The 13,010-nt window shown below is 37.1% G+C and overlaps 1 protein-coding gene across 2 annotated transcripts in view; it reads right to left on the reverse strand.

Annotated features, from left to right (window-relative positions):
* The window catches only part of LSAMP (limbic system associated membrane protein), a 630,015-nt gene that overhangs the window by 315,890 nt on the left and 301,115 nt on the right, over positions 1–13,010 (reverse strand). The window lies entirely within an intron of this gene.

Below are 13,010 nucleotides of genomic sequence, written 5' to 3' on the forward strand. Positions count from 1 at the left end.
CCTTCACTATCTTAACTGTCTTTTCCCCGTTTCCAACACTCTCTCAACTCTTTTCTTTGACTTCCCTCAACTTGACTGTCCTGAACTCAACAGGAATTGGTTTTCTGCAGATTGCTTATTTGCCTCCCTATTTCAGTTGGATAAACAATGATATGGAAGAGCATTTTGTAAACTGGTTCCTAGAAATTTTCAATCCACTTCTTCAATCCACTACTCATAATAGGCTTTATAAATTAGGGCAGTTCAATAAATAAATAGAGAAAAAGACTCAGCAGCGTGTACATGATGGTATTTTTTTCTGGCAACAATGAAAACTGAATAAGATTTATAATTAGTAACCAAAAGAGAAAAGACAGTAAGGGTTAGATTAAGATTTGTGGTTGTGCCTGGGCTCATTGCTCTTTCATGGTAAATAAGTTTCCTTCACACGTTAAGAGATATATCACTGTGGAAAAAGAAATAGATAATAAAATCTGGACTCAGTCTTCATTTCTAAGCTTCAGCATTTTATATCCATTTGCAGACTGGATTCTTCTGCAGCCCTCAAGAATGAAGGGAAAGGTTTTTACTTTGGAAGATGGGAATAAACATAGTTTTGGACTTTAAATATGTTGATCCAAAGCTTCTAAACTTTTGTCTACATGAAAAGAAAAATCATGACCAAACAGGAAAGCTCAAACATGGAGCTAAAACATCTGGACCTCACACTGAATTTTCTGTTGGCAATGTGTAAACTCAACCTGAATCTCGGCCACATCAATATGAGACATGACCACCCTAGGTACCACAGTGAAGCTGATGAGCGTTGAGAGTATATAGAAGCAGATAGGCCAGAAGACAAGACCCTCTCAAGAGTGCTATAAATGGGCCATGCCCAAAGTATATCAATTCCCTTGCCAAATTTCTCTTGGAAATAAGGAGTGTTGATTCAAGACCTAATGAATGATAGAAAAATTTACCATGGATTATACCCCTCATTTTTGTTTTTTGAGCACCTATGTCCACAGTCAGAGCACTATGCTGCCTACTTGCAGATAAGAATAGAATTTTGATCTATCCCTTAAGAGGTTAAGAATCCAGCTAGGGGCCAGGGGCAGTGGCTCATGCGTGTAATCCCAGCACTTTGGGAGGCCAAGGCAGGCAGATCACTTGAGGCCAGGAGGTCGAGACCAGTCTGGCCAACATGGCAAAACCCTGTCTCTACTAAAAATAAAAAAATTAGCTGGGTGTGGTGGTGCATGCCTGTAATCCCAGCTACTCAGAGGCTGAGGCAGGAGAATCACTTGAACCCCAGGAGACTGAGGTTGCAGTGAGCCGAGATCATGCCACTGCACTCCAGCCTGGGAGACAGGGCAAAATTCCATCCCAAAAAAAAAAAAAAACAAAAACAAACAAAAAAAGAATCCAGCTAGGGAGATGAGGAAATTATGTTAATAAATTCTAGTACTTGCACATGCTATTTATCTGGTTCCTAACTCTTTTTTGCTCTGAAAATATTTAAAGGCATTTTGTGAAATAGAAATCTAACGAGAATGAGAATTACTGGTTTAGACTTTAATTATTTATGTCTATAAAATTCTCTTATGCCTGGATTGATCTACTGCGGTTTATTTACAGGGAATAAACCAAGTGATAGAGTAGGAATCTCTAGGATTTTCTAGGAATTTCCTACTAATAAAATGCCAAATGCATAGGGTTTTATTATCTAATTTACCATATGAAGTTTTAATTAATTTGGATATCAGAAAAGTTTATATTCTCCATTATGTAGTGACTGATCTGATTGTTTTGATAATTTTCTATGGGTATTGACAATAACATCCAAGTGACACGTGTCTTGGTCAAAATATATGGATATACTCTTCCCATCTATACATCCCATCTTAATCAAAGAGTAGGATTCAACTAATGTCCTTTCTTTAATGCAGTAAAGACATTTTTAGAGAAATGCAAGAATGCCCAACAGGTGACAGAAAGGACAGAAAAAAGAAGATAAACACATTTTCAAAATAATACTATCAAAGTACATTTGCAAGTTTTAAATCATTTTCAGAAGATGTGCAAATTCACAAGTACAAAAATACTCACATTTAAAAATAAAAGCTGAGAAAGTAAGTTCCTTTTAAATATACCTTCTCTCAAAGTGAAAATTAGTATCTTTACAAAGACTGAAAGCTGAGTCGGCAAATGTTTTTAGTGTTTGTTCGTTTTGTTTTTTTTTCTTTTTGGTAGACCTGTTGGATCACGAGGCAAATAGTACAAAAAATGCTTTGACTTTCCTTTTTTTAATAATGGGAATATTAAAAAAGGGACATTTCTATATTTCTGCCTTTTATTCATTAGGGGAGTTAATTTAATTTTAAGCAACATTTACCCTGAAACCACTATTTTTAAAGATTAACTTAATATATCACACTGCTTAGCATTTCTAGTAGAAGTTTTAAAATCTTTACTATGAATTGTTCATCAGGTTCTTCAAGTCTTAGTTTTGCCTTCATTATCACAACTAGGCCAAATTAGGCGATTGGGACCCTTGGAGTATTTTTATTGGCTTGTTTTAATTTGAATGCCTGGTTGGATGTAATTGTCAAATTTTAACATTTGCTCATTAATTCAATTAACACTTATGGAATAGTTTCCATGTCTTAGGAAATGTCCTAGGGCCTGGAAATACTGGTGGTAAAGGTAGAATTGTTGCCCTAGCAAGAGCATTACGTAGTTGAAGAAGAATCATATTGATTGAACAACTATGATGCTCAAACCTTTTTACAGAAATCTCTTCACTTATTTATTCCAAGAAAACAAGGAAGATGATCAGATAATTTAGCCAATTTCTCATAGCTGGATAGAAGTAGTGATGGTATCTGAGCGTCTGACTTCAGAAGCCATACTTTTCCCTGACTAAATGATGTTCTTAGAAGTTGGTAGAACAATTTCTCCCTTTTATGCTTAGAAACACACACATTCCCATACTATATCCATGGGTGAGAAGTTAGCTGGGTTTGATCATGTCATTCACCCTCAAAACAAATTATCTTGGTAATGGCTCCCATAATTGCACTGTGGTATGCATCACATGATAGAATGGACAAAATCTAGAAAATGTCTGTGCTGCCACTCACTTGTATTGCACATTGGGATACCCCTTCAGTATTCCAAAGAATGAAATCATTTAAGTGACCATTGTCACTATACTTGAAATCTGTTTCATCATTACAATTGCATGAATCATTGTTCTCACTATTTGATAAGCAAACTTAGAGAAAAGACCCAATGTACTTCTTCAGCTACGATTAAGAAGTAGAATAAGAACACAATGCAGAAAAAGAGGGAAAAATTAATTCTCACTTTCATGTGATCTCTGCAAAGAAAAAGAACATTAAAACGTGTCACTAATATTTTTGCTCAATGCCATTCATATATTACCTGAGTTAAGTAAAAACCTTTCAGCGATGTGACAACATCCCTGAAAGGTTTTATTTTCAAAAATAAATGTTCAGGCTATTGAAAAATATAAAATCACAAATAGACTGGATTTGGTGGATTCATAGATGTGCATGGTATGACAAGAGTATGTAGAACTAACTATATTTACATTACATTTATGATACTCCTTGAAAAACATAAAACGTGAATTCATAGGATCTTGATATGAATGCTTCACAATGAGGAGTGTTAATAAAAACTTTTTATTTGGTAATATAGAGGAGTGTCAGATAATAGACAAGGTGCACAATGTAATTAGAAATACTGAACTTTCTATTGCGTACACAACAGCTTGTGGCAAAGCTCTGAGTAAATCATAAACATAAGAATGGCACTGCATTGCACTTCATAGAACATCCTCGGGCCAAAAAAGACAAATAGGAGAGGTTCTGATTAAATATTTGCTCTGAAAATACCCACTGATAATATACTGCCAATTTCTTACCTTGGGTAAATAGCATCCCCCTCTCCCAAGGTAAGTAGGTCTCTGCTTATATTAGATTTTATTTACAAAAAGGAAATCTGGCCACAAAACACACCACAGTTATGTGAAGGGTATGGCCCAGCTTGTCTCAAAACATTGTCAGTGTGACCTTTGGCAAGGACCCAGTAAAAAAGCACTTTCTCTAAAGGAAATGAACACCTTTTCCCCTATAATCCTGCTAGCAAGATGTGGCATTAATGAAGCAATCCCTGCTTCCAGTGGCCACAGCACAAATCGGCTCATTTGGCTTGGTCAGTGGAAGAATGAATGCCAGGTGGATATGTGCACATAGGAGCATATGCAATGTTTCCATGGAAATGCTCCTGGTTCTGCCTGAACGGCCTTGGGGATTAATCCAGCCCTTCGGGGATGTACTGTCTCCTCTGGAGGTCAGCCCAGTGGAAAGTAAAGCCTTAAGAGAGGCACTGGACTTCAGATTTTATGTGTTCATCTGGAGGGTGATTTGGAGACTGGATTATCAATCTCACTTTTAATATTCACTATATTCTGGACACCAATTCCAGAAACAGCAGCCCAATATTCTTTTATTGCAGAATCCAAACATAAAGACGACAAGCTTTTCCAAGCATATCTAGGAACACTCTCAGTAGTTTCAAGGACAGTATTTTAAAGAGACAAATATTCTGGGTAATTGTGCTGAAAAATATGTTTTCTAGCTCATTTCATGGCTGCCCTACCTACCTGACTTTCTCTTTTCCTTTACTTCATACATCCGCCACTATCCTCTCCTATCCCCTCATTACCTGTTTCCCTTATTTACAAAATTGTCTGTGTCCCTGGAGTCCTTTGGAAGGTCATTTGGCTAATTAAAGAGTCCAACAAGCTGATGGGTAATTTAGTATACAAAGACAAAGATTATAAACATACGAATAGAAAACTTGTGTTGATTAAATCTCAACTGTATAGGTACAAAAGTAGGTAGTCAAAGTTCTTTCATGAGGTGGCTTGTCCTTTTGAACATAGCTCAGACATCTAATACCTGATTGGAAAAATATTAGCATTCAATAAAAAACAACATGGATTACAAATGTTGTCATTTTAAAGGCTTCAGATCTGCAATGAGAGATACTTGTAATTTTTTGTCTACATCATTAAGTGTGTTGAAAATATAATTTGAAAATGGGCTTCTTTTTGATGGTAATGGAATCCAAAATAATCTATTCTTATTCTTTTCAATTCTCACTCTCCCTATTTTTAAGTATTTTGTAAATATAATTTTAAAAATAAAGTATAGAAAGTACAGTTTTTAATACAGTGTATAGCTACAGGTTTTTCCACATTGAAAAAATTACCTACCCAGAAATCCTAAACATATATGTGGGTAGAGATCATATCTATATAGATATTTTTCTTCCCCCTTTTCCTCTCTTTTCCTCCTCCTCCCTTTTCGAATTCTTCTACTTCTCTCACTGGGCCTTGCTCTAATGAGTGTATGTTGTTCTTTAGTCATTCAAAATTCATTCACTTCACTTCAGGTAACAACCATTTAAGGTTCCACACTTTTTTTTTTTTTTTTTTGAGACGGAGTCTTGATCTGTTGCCCAGGCTGGAGTGCAGTGGCACTGTCTTGGCTCACTGCAAGCTTCATCTCCTGGGTTCACGCCATTATCCTGCCTCAGCCTCCCAAGTAACTGGGACTACAGGTGCCCTCCACCTTGCCTGGCTAATTTTTTTGTATTTTTAGTAGAGACAGGGTTTCGCTGTATTAGCCAGGATGGTCTCGATCTCCTGACCTCGTGATCCGCCCACTTTGGCCTCCCTAAGAGCTGGGATTACAGGCGTGAGCCACCGCACCCGGCCTAAGGTTCCACACTTTTATCATTTTCAGCGTTTGTAGGTTGGCCGAAAACTTGCTGACTGCAGGGATGGTACTCAGGCCTGAGCCACCAAGCAATGAAACTATTATGAGTTGAGGGACAGGCATGTGACTCAATCAGGGTCAGTGAAATAAAATGAGATGGTTTGAAACTTTTACTGTCTTCTGGGAAAGAGATATTTGCTCTTCCCCCAAGGGACTTAAAGCCCAGAAGATGCAAGGCCTGGAGCTTCTGCATGGCCATCTTCTGACCATGTGTAGAGAGTCTACCAGGGAACAAATCAATAGAAAAGCAAGTAAAGCAAGGCGTAGAAAAAGTGGTCATCCTACATTTGCAGATAGCCCCTCCATTTTTTCTTTTCACTTACACAAACCAATAATCTTCCTCGTTGCTTAGGTTCTTTAAGTCAAGTTTTCTGTGTCTTGTAGCCAAAAAAAGTACTTAATGATAAACCCAACCCACAGTGTCAAACAGAGAGAGAGATTGAGTCCTATAACAGTAGCCTCCTAAATTTCTTTTCTTTTTCTTTCTTTTTTTTTGAGATGGAGTCTTGCTCTCTCTCCCAGGCTGGAGTGCAGTGGTGCGATGTCAGCTTACTGCAGCCTCCACCTCCTGGGTTAAAGTGATTCTCGTGCCTCAGTCTCCCGAGTGGCTGGAATTATAGGTGCGCACTACCATGCCCAGCTAATTTTTGTATTTTTAGTAGAGATGGGGTTTTGCAATGTTGACCAGGCTGGTCTCGAACTCCTGACCTCAAGTGATTCACCTGCCTCAACCTCCCAAAGTGCTGGGATTATGGGCATGAGCCACCGTGCCTGGCCTTGCCTCCCAAATTTCAAAGTCCAAGAACTCCTTTGAACAATTGCTGCTATACATTGAAAACTACTTTTCTAATCTTTTGTAGCTCAACAACATGTTAACTATAGAACTATCAAAAAAAAAAAAAGAAGTCTAAATGGCTCCAAATTAACATCCCTGGAGGCCTCGAAAGACAAGCATCTTTAACCTGGTAGCACATACCATTCCCCATAGGACACTCAGCAGCTGTGATAAGCCTCAGCCAGCACCCCTTAGCAATGAGGATTGGGATAAAGAAAATGCAAAAGGTCAAGTGACCTTCCTCCCACTGCTCCACCCCTGATGGATTATTTGTAATAAGCCATGTTGATTCATCTTTCCTTTGTGAAACAGGTACTGTAAGGACTTGAGCACTAATAAGAAATATAATCTTCTACCACATAACATGTTTCTCGTGAACTTCTCATGAATGAAAAGTCCACAAATTTTTAAGGTGGCGAGTAGTCTCAGCCAATCTTTTCTCTCGTTTTTTTCTTAAAAAATGTCCCCTTTTTCTTATTCTCTCCTTTTTCCCTTTAGTTCTCTCTCTTACATCTCATAATAATTTAGCACTTTTATTTCTCTGAAACTAGAATAACTTTTAAATTTTTAAACAATTAGTAATTATGTCTTGGTTTGCTTCAGTGAATGAGTTTATAGTTTATGTTGGCCCTAGAATACATATGTCCCAAAATACATGTGCTTGAATTACCCTGTGATGTTCACATGAGAGAACCTCTGTCTCCCTATCAATCTAGTCCCTGTTCCTTCACACCATCTCCTACACCTCTTCCGTGTTGTTATAAATGAGGTATAGGGAAGGGTTTGACAAAATAAAATGAGATCTTGGTTATAAATGGTGCCTCAGATCACTAAACCAAAGTTTTGTGACACAGCCAAGCCTCTTTTCTGTGTTTGAAGGAAACAGACATTTTCATAACAGGAAGCTGCAGAAAAAAGATTTGAAAGATTAGCACTTGCCTTCTTGTTCAATCAGCTATAGGCAGGACAAAAGATAAATTCAAATTCTACCTCAGGTGCACAACCTAGGAAACTTTGAGCAGTTAGCTTAAACTTGGTGAATCTCTTTCCACATTTACTTTTTTTCCTTTTTGTTGTTGTTGTTGTTGTTGTTGTTTTGTGTGTTTTGCTTTGTTTTTGTTTTTGTTTTGGAGATAGGATCTCACTCTGTCACCCAGGCTGGAGTGCAGTGGCGTGATCACAGCTCACTGCAGCCTCAATCTCCTGGGCTCCAGTGATCCTCCCACCTCAGCCTCCAAGTAACTAGGACCACAAGTGTGTGGCACCATGCCTGGCTAATAGTAATTTAATTTAATATATATATATATATATATATTTTGGTAGAAATGGAGTCTCCCTATGTTGCCTACGCTGGCTTTGAACTCCTGCATCCAGGTGATCCTCCTGCCTTGGCATTTCAAAGTTCTGAGATTACAGGCATTAGCCACAGACCCAGCCTCTTTCCATATTTAAATTGAGGAAATAATACCTACGTAATTATTTCAACATCTATTTTTGAGCCATAGCTAGGCATTATTCTAGGGTTCTACAATACACTTTGATTAAAATAATCAAAATCCTATTTTCATGAAGTTTATATTTCACTTAATAGCATTTTTGAATGAACTAAATGATATCATTTAAATAAATCCAGAGTATAGTATATACCACAAGGTAAAATTCAAAACATGATATCCAAGGTGAGTTCTCCTTCCCAATTGGTGTATTCCCAACTCTTTTTTCTGTTATGAATTTGGATATTGATTTATGAGGCTACAAGGTGGCAAGACCCACATTAGTGACACAGATGGAACAAACTATTTTTCCAGTCTCTTAGAGGTTTTTGAAGAAGCTGGGAAGGAGGAATAAGCTTTGGACTGAGCTAGAATATGATCTGAACAGGCCACAGCATTACCTAGAATAAAAGACGGGGTCTCATTTGGAATGATTTAGTCCAAGCTGAATATGACAGGAGTTATTATTGGTTTAAAAAAAATTTTCTCAAATAAACTATTTTCAAGCCATAGTTGATTCTTCTCTTTAAAAATTCTCTTTGTGAAATTAATCAGCATATCCAACAAGGAAAATACACCCCATGCCCATTTACATTTACCTCCCTTCATCTCCACTGATAAAGCCCTAGTACACATGTCTGTAACTTTATTATAAATCACCACCATCTTTTCTCTTCCCAGCAGTCAGAATTACCTTAAAAAAAAAGAAAGAAATCAGACTGTGTGATCCCTATCCTCACCAGCTCCAAAAATCTTCTAGTGGCTATCCAGTGTGTTTAAAATAAAATCCAAACTGTCATAATTTTCTATGTCCTTACATGACCTTGCTTTTAAGTCATATTCGGCCAACCCATCCCCTGTTCACCGTGCTTAAGGTATCCTGGACTTCCTCATCAGGCTTGTTGCTGTCTCAGAGACTTTGCTCTTGCAGTTCCCTTTGCTTCATGTGTTCGTCCACCATCTTCCTCAATATTTGCTTTCTTAGTTCAAATCAGAGAGGCCTGTGCTGACCACATAGCCTCTTTCCATCCTTCAGTCACTCTCTTTCACATTACCCTGTTTTAGTTACTTTATAACAGTGCATATCCTTCTTTGAGATCGTAAGATCCATGAGCAGAGAACTTACCATCCTTGTTCTTCCCTCTGTCCCCAGTGTCTCCCTCTAGGAGGTACTCAATAAATACTGCTGAGTACATGAATAAGATCTATGAAATTAATACTTCTATGGGAATCCACATTAATATATCTTTCTGAAATTTTGCTGGGCTCTCAATAATAGTATAAAAATGTTATTGATGGACTGTTTATGATGTGTAAGGCACTACAGGAGTATAGAAAGCACTCAACATACATTACTAAAATGAATTTTCCATTTGGTTTTCACTGCTTTGAGGGGGTGCATTATTATGTTCATAACCATTTATAGCTTAGGGAACTAAAACTCGGGAAATGAATTTATTACTCAAGATCTCACAGCTCATAAATGGCAACACTAGGATTCAAATCTAACTCTGACACTGAAGTCAATGCTCTTAATATTACAAACATCACCATCCATGTATCTTTTCATATCAGTCCTAGATACCAACTAGAAGCAAACATCTGTCAAAATTAACAACGTTTATAAAGGGCATTCACTGAGTGCTTACTGTGCACAAGGCATTATCTACGTTAATTTCACAACTGTGCTATGATGTAGATACCTTGTTATTCAGATGAGAAAATTTCAGCTCAAGTAGGTCAGATGGAATTTGAACCCAGTTTTGTCTGGCTCTGGAGACTGAACTGTTAACTACTATGGGATCATATTTTCCTGACCCAGTGAAAGACAGTATTACTTGCCAAGTCACAGATGACAGAAACCACTAGACTAGGCCTCTGCTGCTACAAGCTGGGTGCAGCCCTGCTGCCTGACCAGTACATTCATCTTGGTCAAATGACAGATGTATTGTGTCACTAACCATGGAAACCAGAAATCACTGCTGGCTGACCACCAACTCCCTGTCAAGTAGAGGAAAAACAACCAGAAGCCTAAACTTTCATGATTACATTAGTGGTACCTCCTTCATTTATTTTAAAAGCAATAAACTGTGCTTGTCTGTTGTTTCGATTACGAAGTTTCAAATGAGATTGAAGATAATGCATCCCATAATTTCTCATCCTTCCTTGTTCCACAGGCTCAGGCAGGCTGATTCCAGGGTGAAATTTGCACTTTCCTGATTGATGAGGCTAATAAAGTGCCTTTATTGTGATATAAATAGCCTTAAAAATGTCCTAGAGAGTCAATACCCATGCATGATGGCCTCACACAAGCAAGGTCCTTGTCTTAAGTAGCACTAAAGCTTAATGAGTTATGTTTTTGAAAAGTTTGTCATTGAATTTGGATATTGATTTGTGAGGCTACAAGGTGGCAAGACCCACATTACTCACACAGATGGAACAAACTATTTTAAAACCATCCATTTCTTTCATACACCTAATATATCAATAATTGTAATATCTGGCTGGATCATGTAGCTTTGGCAAGGGATTGGAGCATGTTTGGAACAAATTACAAAGGTATTCATTCAGTCAGACCGATAGCTACTTTCTTAGCCACATTTTGATTGTAAAAGAGTGCAGCAGAGGCTTCCTAGAAGATAAGAGTGTGCTTTTAAACCTCATCTCTCAGTCACCCAGGTCTATGCACATGCACCCACACACATGTGCACAGATGTCAACCCAGGCGTCATAAAAGAACAAAATGCTATAACTCTAATGACTTCAAAGTCCCTGGGTTAATCTGTGATTGCTGCATTAAATTTATTAATTTGCTTGTGTACTGGGAATATCATAAGCCACAGGTTTTGGCCTTTATTAATATATCTATTCCAGATCTTTGATTCTTTTAAACATCTGCCCTCCCAGTTTCAAAAGTTGCTTTAAAAATCTTACTTTGTTTTCTCTTTTCTGCCATTTTTTCCATTCCTGATGGTATCACCCCTTCTTATCCACTTGTTCACTTCTTATTATTTTCTCAGTCTTCATTCATGTGTGCATGTGTCTTGCCCTCTGTGCCTATGTATGTGTCTCTATACTTGCAGAAGGAAGATCAGAATATAATATATGAAGTAATGTAAGGGTGCTATGGTACCAAGTAAGAATATCATAATGTCAAAGTCACTCATTCAGTCACCACACCACCAAACAATGAGTTTATTTAGCTCATTACATTAGTTTCCTAGGGACTGCCATAAAAAATACCACAAACTTGGTGGCTTAAAACAAGAGAAATTTGTTTTCTCAAAAATATCGAGGCCAGAAATCCAAAATCAAGGTTTTGGCAAGGTTCTAAAGGTTCTAGGGAAGAATCCTTCTTTGTCTCTTCTGGCTTCCGATAGCAGCTGGCGATCCTTGGTGTTCCTGGTGTACAGACATAGCATTCCAATTGCTGCTGGATTCTTCAGGTGGCCTTCTTCCCAGTGTCTCTCTGTCTTCTTCTTTTTATTTTTTTTTTCTGTCTCTTATATAGACATTTGTCATTGGGTCTGGATTAGGCCCACCCTAATCCAGGATGATCTCATTTTGAGATGCCTATCTTAATTACATCAGCCAAGGCCCTTGTGCCAAATTTAGTTATATTTTGAGGATACAGGTGGACATCTTTGCAAGGGGGAAGTTAGTAATCATTCAACTCACTACACCTATTTCCAAACTTCCAATGTAATTAACTAAACTATACTGAGTTTTATTTTAACAAGTAATAAACATTTCATTTGTCGATAATATGGATGCTAAGACTAACCAAAAGTATCAATTTTGGATCATTACATGGAAATATTAAGAAACTTACACTAGTTACTTTTTCCTTTATCCTTCCAATGGATTTACATATAACATATACATCCTTTGAGAAATAGTGAAACATAATCTTTAATGCTGAAAAATAATCACAAGGCTTAAACTGATTTGTTTTTATGGCTGCCCCAGCTAATCAATTTATTCTGAAATTATTGATTGATCTTCATTAGAGTTTGAATCAAGACAGAAAAATCTTGAATACTTGTAAAATGAAATATTTTGTATTCTAGAGATGAGACCATTGTGCTTTGTGTTAGAGAAGATCAGGCTGATATTAACCTAGATAATGATGGCCTTATCAAAGGATAATGAATACCCACAAAAAAGGGAGGGTATGTTTTTGTTTTTGCCTATTGGCAATGAATATAAACAGGTCCTCTCTGCCCATTTCACTTAAGGATCCCATAGGAATCAACATAAAACTAAGAAATATGTTCGAAGGGCAAGAGCTAAGGAAAACAAAGCCTGACCAGCCTAATACAAGAATAGGACTTATTTAGAAGCAGTGTTGTTCACATACAGATCACCTAGGAATCTAGTTACAAAGCAGATTCTAGTATAGTAGGTCAGTGGTAGGTCTTGAGATTCCATATTTCTCACAAGTTCTCAACTAATGAACAAGGACTACACTTTTAACATCAAAGTTGTAAAGAATCAAATTATTCCAACAGGGCTTGCAAATAATTATTATGCCACACAAGCTAAAAATTATGCGGCTTTTAGTCATTCAACAAACATTCATTGAGCTCCTATTCTACACAACTTGTCTTAAAATTAAAGACATATGAAACATAATTCATAATTCAATCAAGTGTTTCTCTCTCAGTCAATTGTGGATATTTTCTTTCAGTTATAAAATTTGGCATCAACTTTCTATTTTAAATATTAGGGAAATAGTAGAAATACAATTTTTATAAATAAATAAAAGTTAATCTACCTTAAGCAATTTTCTAAAGATTGACACAATTGATCTCTATTCTAAAAGATACA

The sequence above is a fragment of the Pan paniscus genome, chromosome 2, assembly GCF_029289425.2.
Source record: "Pan paniscus chromosome 2, NHGRI_mPanPan1-v2.0_pri, whole genome shotgun sequence".
Lineage (NCBI taxonomy): Eukaryota > Metazoa > Chordata > Mammalia > Primates > Hominidae > Pan > Pan paniscus.